Source organism: Eptesicus fuscus, chromosome 14 (assembly GCF_027574615.1).
Source record: "Eptesicus fuscus isolate TK198812 chromosome 14, DD_ASM_mEF_20220401, whole genome shotgun sequence".
Taxonomy (NCBI): Eukaryota; Metazoa; Chordata; class Mammalia; order Chiroptera; family Vespertilionidae; genus Eptesicus; species Eptesicus fuscus.
In genome coordinates this window covers 78,025,961-78,035,680 of record NC_072486.1, presented here as the reverse complement: position 1 = coordinate 78,035,680, position 9,720 = coordinate 78,025,961, and the positions used below count along the sequence as shown (strand labels likewise).

Below are 9,720 nucleotides of genomic sequence, written 5' to 3'. Positions count from 1 at the left end.
GGGCAGGGTGGGTAAAATCTCCCCACCCTGTGGAAGCTGTGAGTCCACCCCTGAAAGTCCCAGCCAGCCAAAAGAGACAATAAAATCCACAAATACCTTTAAATCTACCCCAGAATTCCAAAATTTCAACCTAATACAGCAAAATCACAGAGCAAAACAAGCCCCTAGTACACAAACATAGGCAGAAATTTTTTATCAACTATCCCTCCATGATAGAGAGCAAACTTCTCTGAGAAAACTAACTCAACAGCGCTTGAGATTTTTGCAGACCATCATGGGTTCAGCCTTCAGTAAATCAATGGTTTTAACCAGATGAGCAAACAGAAAATCAAAGTAGCTTTCACTTTCACACAGACCAGTTAATCAGCAGATAATTATGCCAAGACAGACATATATCCGTACTCACATTCTCTCAGTAGACTAGCCCAGACTGGAACAGAGCAGATAATTCCCAACTCCCCAGATGGACATGTGGGCACTCCAGGCACCCATGCCCCAGAACAGAATTCTCAACTGGTGTGGTAAGGGGCTGATAATAATGAGGTTAGCTTCTTGGTCAGAGAACCAAATGTTGCAGAAGACCAAAGAAATACCAAGCACGCTTCCTAGAGAAAGGGAGGGACCCTGTTTATTAACACTAGTGAACTCCAGGAATAATTTCCAAATCAGCGTGAAGAAACACTCAGAGAGCTTCACTTTTTTTTTATTTCTTTATTGATTAAGGTGTCACATATTTGTCCTCATCCCCTCATTCCCATCCCACACCCCTCCCCACGAATACCCCCACCCCCCTGTTGTCCTTAACCATTGGTTAGGCTCGTATGCATGCACACAAGTCCTTTGGTTGATCTCTCCCCCCTACCCCCACCTTCCCCTACCCTCCCTCTGAGGCCTGACAGTCCGATCGATGCCTCCTTGTTTCTGGGTCTGTTCTTGTTCATTAGTCTATGTTGTTCATCATTTCCCCTAGATGAGTGTTACTAGAAATATACTTATAAGAACTGAATGTGAGACAAGCAATAATAGTTATGCTAACAGGCAAATGAATCAGTCTGTAGTGAGTTTCTTTCTGGACCAACCGTTCTTTTGAGACCCAATTTCAATGTCCACCAGTTCCTTATGTGTACATGTCCACACTGACTTTTCAGTTCTGGATGGTGGACAAATGGTGGTAATGCAGGTGTGACTCCCTCTGGTTTGGTCTCGCCCGGACCCAGGGGCACGGCTTCACCCGGACTCAGGGGCGCGTGACCTCACCCAGACCTGGGGCCCAGCATCACCCGGGCCCTGGGGCGCGTGGCCTCACCCGGACCCAGGGGCGCGCGGCCTCACCCGGACCCAGGCGCCAGCCTCACCCTGACCCAGGGGCGTGCGGCCTCACCCGGGCCCGGGATCCAGCCTCACCCAGATGCAGGGGCATGTGGCTTCTCCCGGACCCAGGGGCGCGGTCTCACCCTGACCCGGGTCCCAGCCTTGCCAGGACCCAGGGGTGCGCAGCCTCACCCAGACCTGGGACCCAGCGGGGCTTCATCTTCTTGATCCCAATTCCTGTTGGTCAATTCCCTCTCAGCAATTCCTTTGGCCTTTTTCTCAAAGCTCCGGGGTGGCTGCCATGGAATTCATTGGGCGGCAGGCTCGGCAAAGCTCTGGTGCGCCCGGTGCACGGAAGCAGGCTGGTCCGAGGTCGTTGCGGCGGCACTCGGGTCTGCAGCGGCAACCAGTCGCCAGGCGAGCGCTCCTGGATCCAGGACCCAGCGGAGCCTCGTCGTCCCGATCCCAACTCTCATCGATCAATTCCTTCTCAGCAATTCCTCCGACCATTTTCTCAAATCTCCGGGGCGGCGGCCACGGAACTCACTGGGCAGCGGGCTTGGCGAAGCTCCGGTGCACCCGGTGCGCGGTGGCGGGCTGGTCCGGGGTCGCTGCGTTGGTGCTCGGGTCTGCAGCGGTGGCCGGTCACCAGGCGTGAGCACCTGGCCACTTCCGGGGCACTGAGATTCTCAAAGGACTCGGAGGTCAGCAAGCATGGGGTCTCCCACCCCATGTCTCCCAGGGGCTCGTCTGTCTGTGCTCGGCAGCGAGCGGAGCCATCCCCTCAGCCGGAGACCGCCAGGGGAACTGCACCGAGCATGTTCCAGGCAGCCATTGTGTCGCCAGAGCCGTAGTTCTTAAAGTGTGATCTTTGGCTCACCGGCATCAGCATCATCCCGCGTACCCCTCTCTTTTATTCTAGTTGTAGAGCATCTGCTCAGCCAGCCCTCTGGTGGTTCTGGATGGTGTCTGGTCTGTTTTCTCTTTGTAGTTTCAAAATTGTTGTGGTAGGCAACAATCAGGTGTCCGCCTTATGCCTCCATCTTGGTCCTCCTTCCAGAGAGCTTCACTTTTTATAACCTTCTGGGGTCTTTGTCTTGCAGATATGGTTCGGCCCCCTTTTGTGGGCTTACAAGAAGGCCCCCAGGTGTTGAGGGTCCAGGCCATATCCGATGACCTGTCTTGGGGCCAGTGATAACAACCCTTCCACCCTCCCCCTGGGCAGTGCATTGTTCACAGTTTTTATGGCCTGACATTCCTTGCAAGACCAGATTCCTCCTCATTATCCTGAATTTTTCTAGTTTTAAAAAATATTTTGACTACAACTCATTGAGCTAATGTTTTATTTTTCTCCTATCATTTGACTTGACATTATTGAAAACTAAAACTGTTTTTCTGATCTTTGCAAGGGCAAATTGCAGCTAAAGGACATGACATAAACTTGAAAAGTCAACACAACAGCTTTTTTCTTGGGACGGTAGAGGCCGTGTAGCATCGCCATTACTTTGAGGAGCGCACAGTCGGTACAGGGGTACAAAAAATGCAGAGCAATAAAACCTTTAACTTGGAGAAGCAAAACCATGCTCCAAGAAAGCATCATAGCATCACCACCAGCAGCACCACCAGCAGCAACAGCAGCAGCCACCGCCGCCAGCAGTACCTGCAAATGGACAACAAGCCAGCAGCCAAAATGAAGGCTTGACTATTGACTTGAAGAATTTTAGGAAACCAGGAGAGAAGACCTTCACCCAACGTAGCCGGCTCTTTGTGGGCAATCTTCCTCCTGACATCACTGAGGAGGAAATGAGGAAACTATTTGAGAAATATGGGAAGGCAGGCGAAGTCTTCATTCATAAGGATAAGGGCTTTGGCTTTATCTGCTTGGAAACATGAACCCTAGTGGAGATTGCTAAAGTAGAGCTGAATAACATGCCACTCCGTGGAAAGCAGCTGTGTGTGCACTTTGCCTGCTATAGTGCATCCCTTACAGTCCGAAACCTTCCTCAGTATGTGTCCAACAAACTGCTGGAGGAAGCTTTTTCTGTGTTCAGCCAGGTGGAGAGGGCCGTAGTCATTGTGGATGACCAAGCAAGGACCTCAGGAAAAGGCATTGTTGAATTCTCAGGGAAGCCAGCTGCTCGGAAAGCTCTGGACAGATGCAGTGAAGGTTCCTTCCTGCTAACCACATTTCCTCGACCTGTGACTGTGGAGCCCATGGACCAGATAGATGATGAAGAAGGACTTCCAGAGAAGCTGGTTATAAAGAACCAGCAATTTCACAAGGAGAGGGAGCAGCCACCTAGATTTGCACAGCCTGGCTCCTTTGAGTATGAATATGCATGCGCTGGAAGGCACTCATTGAGATGGAGAAACAGCAGCAGGACCAAGTGGACCACAACATCAAGGAAGCTCATGAGAAACTGGAGATGGAGATGGAGGCTGCTCGCCATGAGCACCAGGTCATGCTAATGAGGCAGGATTTGATGAGGCGTCAAGAACTTTGGAGGATGAAAGAGCTGCACAACCAAGAAGTGCAAAAACGAATGCAACTGCAGCTCAGGCAGAAGGAAGAGTGCAGGCACCGTGAGGAAGAGATGAGGCAACAGCAGGAAGAAATGATGTGGCGACAGCAGGAAGGATTCAAGGAAACCTTCCCTGATGCGAGAGAGCAGGAGATACGGATGGGCCCGATGGCTATGGGAGGTGCTATGGGCATAAACAACAGAGGTGCCATGCCCCCTGCTCCTGTGCCTGCTGGTACCCCAGCTCCTCCAGGACCTGCCATTATGATGCCAGATGGAACCTTGGGATTGACCCCACCAACTACTGAATGCTTTGGCCAAGCTGCTACAATGGAAGGAATGGGGGCAATTGGTGGAACCCCTCCTGCATTCAACCATGCAGCTCCTGGAGCTGATTTTGCTCCAAACAAACATCGCCGATACTAATAAAATTGCAGTGTCTAGTTTCCCAAAACCCTTAAGGACCCTTTTTGGACTAGCCAGAATTCTACCCTGGAAAAGTGTTAGGGATTCCTCCCAATAGTTAAATCTTCCCTGCCTGTACTATACTCTAGGGCCAGAGGTCAAGGGAGGGGTGATATTTAAATCATTTCTGTGTGGTATATTGTTGAATCATGTCTGTGTGGTGCATTTCTGAAGTCTCTCGATTATTGAAGGCCAGGGGTGGGGAGCAATTGCAAAGTTGATCCAGTTAGATGCCCCATGAATCTTGATCATTCCATTCTGTTTATCCTGTTCTATTTGCATTCTCATTCTTAAGTTTCCCAACCCCGGAGACACTGCCACATGTACCACAAAAACCACAAACATCCTCTATCACTTGATTCACTCCCAGGTGGGAATTCAGGCAAATGTCTGCAGAGGTCACAGATAACATACATACATACAGTTCTGTTATACCCCATATATTATCCCTTCATGCCCTAAGGAAGACATTTTTCTCTTAGAGATTTTCATTTTAGTGTATCTTTAAAAAAAAAATCTTGTGTTAACTTGCCTCCATCTTTTTCTTGGGTAAGGACAACCCAGGAATGGCCCTTTTGTGTCTGATGTTGCTGTTCACAGCTTTTCTTGATAGGCCTAATAAGAACCTTGGAACAGGGTTGCTGTATGATGAATGTCCAACAGTAGCTCTTAGCATTGCCTATCTTAAATAGTTATGCTATATAACCAATGGACGCAAAACCCTGGGGAGTGAGGGCATATATGGGAGTGGGGTGGGGCGGGGGGCAATGGTAAGATATGTACACATATAATAGCTTAATAAAAAAAATTGGAAAAAAAATAGTTATGCTATGCTTTATTTTTTATTGGTGTACCATGTTTGATTTGTTCCTGATACCTTCGAAGTTTTTTTTTCTGAAAATGAAGCAGTAATGCAGCATCAACTTATTAAAATACATTTTAATCCTTTTCAAAAAAAAAAGAAAAAAAAGAAAAGTCCACACAACAGCTTGAACAATCTCAGTGGTGGTTACTGTGTAAGCCATGAAGAATTTTCCTGAGCACCTGTTAGCATCATCAGAGACATTGAAACTGCAGATAAGGAGGTTCTATCAGATTGTCACTGCTTGTTTTCATTCCAGCAAAAGAAATATTGAGTAAAAATCCAGAAATCTTTTTGACTGCTAGTCTTACAGACCAAAAAAAATTGGTTTATAGCAGTGGTATAGCACTGACCTATAAACCAGGAGGACACTATTCAATTCCTGGTCAGGGCACATGTCCATGTTGCAGGCTTGATCTGAGTGGAGGGTGTGCAGGAGGCAGCCAATCAATTATTCTCTCTCATTATTGATGTTATTATCGTTCTCTCCCTCTCCCTTCTTCTCTGAAATCAATAAAAATATTTTTAATAAACGTGTATAAATTGTTCTGGTCATTAAACTTTGTTTCTTTCTTCTGTTCTCATAGACATACCCCTGATTAAATACCTGATTGCTTGCTCACACAACATGGTCCTCACATTGGAAGTCCATCTTCATCATTGCATCCTGAAATGTTATTCAACAATTTAACTTAACTGACTTATACTCAGGAGTAAATGATTGAATCAATGAACAATCTACCAACTTAATTTCTAGGATGTAAAATTTTACTATTTAAAATTTAAAATTCAGGACTTAAAGGGATCAGGATTCTGCCACCATGAGGCTTCTTTTCATAATTAAACTAAAAGTTATATCTGTTAACGGAAAAAAAAAACAAACACATTGAAACCTGTAAAGAATTTTAGTGAGTTTATTTGAGCCAAACTGTCAACATATGCCGGGAAGCAGAACCTCAATTAATTGAGATAATGCTCCGAAGAATGGCGGGTTACATCTGTATTTATACATTGCAATCAAAGGAGGGACATAGGTGGGTTACGTGAAATTCATTGGTGATGGATTAAGGAGGTGGGATAAAGTCAAACGGTGGGAAACCCCTGGGATTGGATAAAAAGTAAAATGATGGACACATACTTAGGTGGGTACAGGAACAATTAACATGATAATGAAGGAATTTGAGGCATCTGTTCTGGTGCCCACCACATTTGGTTGTGCCCTGGGGCTCCAGAAAAAAGGAAGTTACAAGTTAGTTACCCAGACATCTCACAGATATGTTATCTTAGAGGCAAAAAGGCAAATGGGCTCAAGAAAGATCTAAGTTGATCTTTGTCAGGGAAAATATCAGCCTAGGAATGACTGCCCACTATAACCTGTTTATAGTTAAATATTTAATTTTCAGACCATCTTTTGTGGTTATTTTAGGTCTTTGAGTTTTCAAGACTGCCACACAGAGGCCTCCCCTGAGCTTGTCAGGTTAGCATGTGGCTCCTTTCGTCCACATATCTCACAACATGTTCAGGCATTTCATACTAAATTAATGCTGAAAGGTTTGCTATAGATTAATCAGGGAACTTCCATAGAAATGGACTAAGAAATTGACAATGAGAATTGTAACCCACCCCACCATTTTTGTAACATTATTTCTGTATTTGATGACCTGTTAACTAATATGTGACTGCAGATAAAAGACCATTTGCTTAAGAATTCTAGGGTCTAACTTCAAAAGAAACAGACTCTGACCTTCTGAAGTGTCAGTTCTGGGATATTTGCTGAACTTCGACCAGTTATTGTAAAAGACTGTGTTGGCTAGAAACCATCAAGAAAACAATAAGAAAGTCCACTGCATGGGAGAACATATTTGCCAATGCTATCTCAGATAAGGTTTTAATTTCCAAAATCTACAGGGAACTCATACAACTTAACAAAAGGAAGATAAACAATCCAATCAAAAATGGGCAAAGGACCTAAAATAGACACTTTTCAAAAGAGGACTTACAGAAGGCCAAGAGACATATGAAAACATGCTCAAGTTCACTAATCATCTGAGAGATGCAAATCAAAACAAAAATGAAGTACCGTCTCACACCTGTCAGAATGGCTATCATCAACAAATCAACAAACGACAAGTCCTGGCAAGGATGCAGAGAAAAAGGGAACCCTCGTGCACTGCTGGTGGCAATGCAGACTGGTGCAGCCACTGTGGAGAACAGTATGGCGTTTCCTCAAAAAATTAAAAATGGAACTCTCATTAGGCCCAGTAATCCCAATTCTAGGAATATATCCCGAGAAACCAGAAACACCAATCAGAAAGGATATATGCACCCCTATGTTCATAGCAGCACAATTTATAATAGCTAATATTTGAAAACAGCCTAAGTTCCCATCAGTAGATGAGTAGATTAAAAAACCGTGGTACATCTACAAATTGGAATACTCTGCTGCTATAAAAAAGAAGGAACTTTACCATTTGCAACAGCATGGATGTACCTAGACAGCATTATTCTAAGCGAAATAAGCCAGTCAGAGAAAGATAAATATCACACAATCTCACTCATATGTGAGATATAATGAACAACATAAACTGATGGACAAAAATAGATTCAGAGACAAAGGAACATTGAACAGATCATCCAACCTCAGAGAGAAGGCAGGGGAGATTGTGGGGTAAGAGATCAACCAAAGGACTTGTATGCATGCATATTAGCATAACCAATGGACACGGACACTGGGGCGGTGGGGGCTTGTTTTGGGGGGTGGGAGTGTGTGTATGGGTCAATCGGGGAAAAAGGAAACATATGTAATACTTTAAACAATACAAAAAGATACCATATTTACCAGACCTTTGCCAACACAATTGTAATTAGTAAATGATTCAGATAAAATATGGCAAATATGGACTAATGGACTCTCTGGTGGAACCAAGATTGAGCTGTCTAAAGAAGAAACATCACCATGGAGATCATACTGACTGTGTTCAGGATCTATTTGGACCCCTCCTAGGCTGGTGCTGGCCTGAGGATGAAACAGAGTTTTCCTGTGAGTCTCCAAACCCTCACATGTTCCTCCTCCAGAGCAGGCACAACACTTAACACTTTGACTGTCTGTCACATGAGCCAAACAAAATAAACTGCTCTGAACTGGAGCCAGTGCTCATGGATGTTGCTATCTTTCAAATTTTAACAATGACATTCTCAAAGCTTAACTGGTGAAGTAAGAGCTGAGCAGCCTCTCTGTTTTTTAACATTTCATGAAGAAATGCCACTTAAAATTAGAATTAAAAAACTCATTTCTGAGCTGTGAAAGGTCATAAATGACTATTTGGAAATATAAGGAGACACCAGCATTTCTCCTATCCTCTGCAAGTATAACACATCTGCACTGAGTAGAAAGACAATGATTCTAGATAAAGGTTGCAACCTGAAAGCACTGGCACCTATGCACTATTTAGCAATGGGTCATTCAACTTCACTACAGAACAACAAAAAGGAAAAGTAAACTATACAAAATCCATGCACTCAGCAGGAAGAAAGATAAGGGGAGCTATCATTTTAGTCAGCTCTTAATCTAAAACTACTGACACAGGCCCTACCTGGTTTGGCTCAGTGGATTGAGTGTCAGCCTGTGGACTGAAGGGTCCTGGGTTCGATTCCGGTCAGGGGCACATGCCTATGTTGTAAGCTCCATCCCCAGTGTGGGGCATGCAGGAGGCAGCCAATCAGTCATTCTCTCTCATCATTAATGTTCCATCTCTCTCTCTCTCTCTTCCTCTCCCTTTCTTCTCTGAAATCAATAATCAATCAATCAATAAATAAAACTACTGACAGGGTTTCCACTTGCAGAAAGCTTTTGGGGGGAACCCTGAACACTTATTACTGGTGGAACAACCATAAATTGTGAATTTATTTTTAATCTATAAAAGGAGATTTTTTCAGGTCATATAGTGAATAAAGAAATGTTAATTTCATTTAAAAATTACTAAAGCTTAGTAAGAAGAGTGAGAGTCTGTGTGGCACTTGAGCCACGACTTCCTTATTCCCTCTGAAACTCACCTTCAGCTCAGCTTAAAGGAAACTCCATTCTTGGCAGATGTGGTCAAGAAGATGGGGCTCCTTCTCCCCTGAGTTGGACATCAAGCATATATTACCTTAACAATAGGAGCAGGCTCCTAACATTTCTCATGTTGCCCTTTAACTCTGAGTAACAGGACTAAACTGCTGAGCACAGCCAGCAGCACCCTCCTGCTTCTCTAGGCATAGCACAGATGCTCTTTTCCAGCCACCACAGCCTAAGAATACTGGGAGCTCAGTGGCCCACACTCCAGCTCTTCATATGATGGAGGCTCCATGCTGGGAAAAGCAGGTTGAGAAAACCAGAGGCTATCATCCCCTGCTCAGAGCCCAGAGCTGTGGCTCAGAGTATTTGTGCATGAGGAAAAGAAGTCCATAATTACAGAGAACACCAAAGCTCTCCTCATAGGAAGCAGAGTGTAGGAAGCTGAAAGGGTTCTCTTGAAAACAGTTGATTTTAAAATATATATATATATTTATTTTCGAAAG

At 44.7% G+C, this 9,720-nt stretch overlaps 1 pseudogene; it reads left to right on the top strand.

Moving 5' to 3' along the window:
* The first annotated feature begins 2,851 nt into the window (after positions 1–2,851).
* Positions 2,852–4,284, top strand: LOC103304588 (non-POU domain-containing octamer-binding protein-like; annotated as a pseudogene).
* Positions 4,285–9,720: the final 5,436 nt, after the last annotated feature.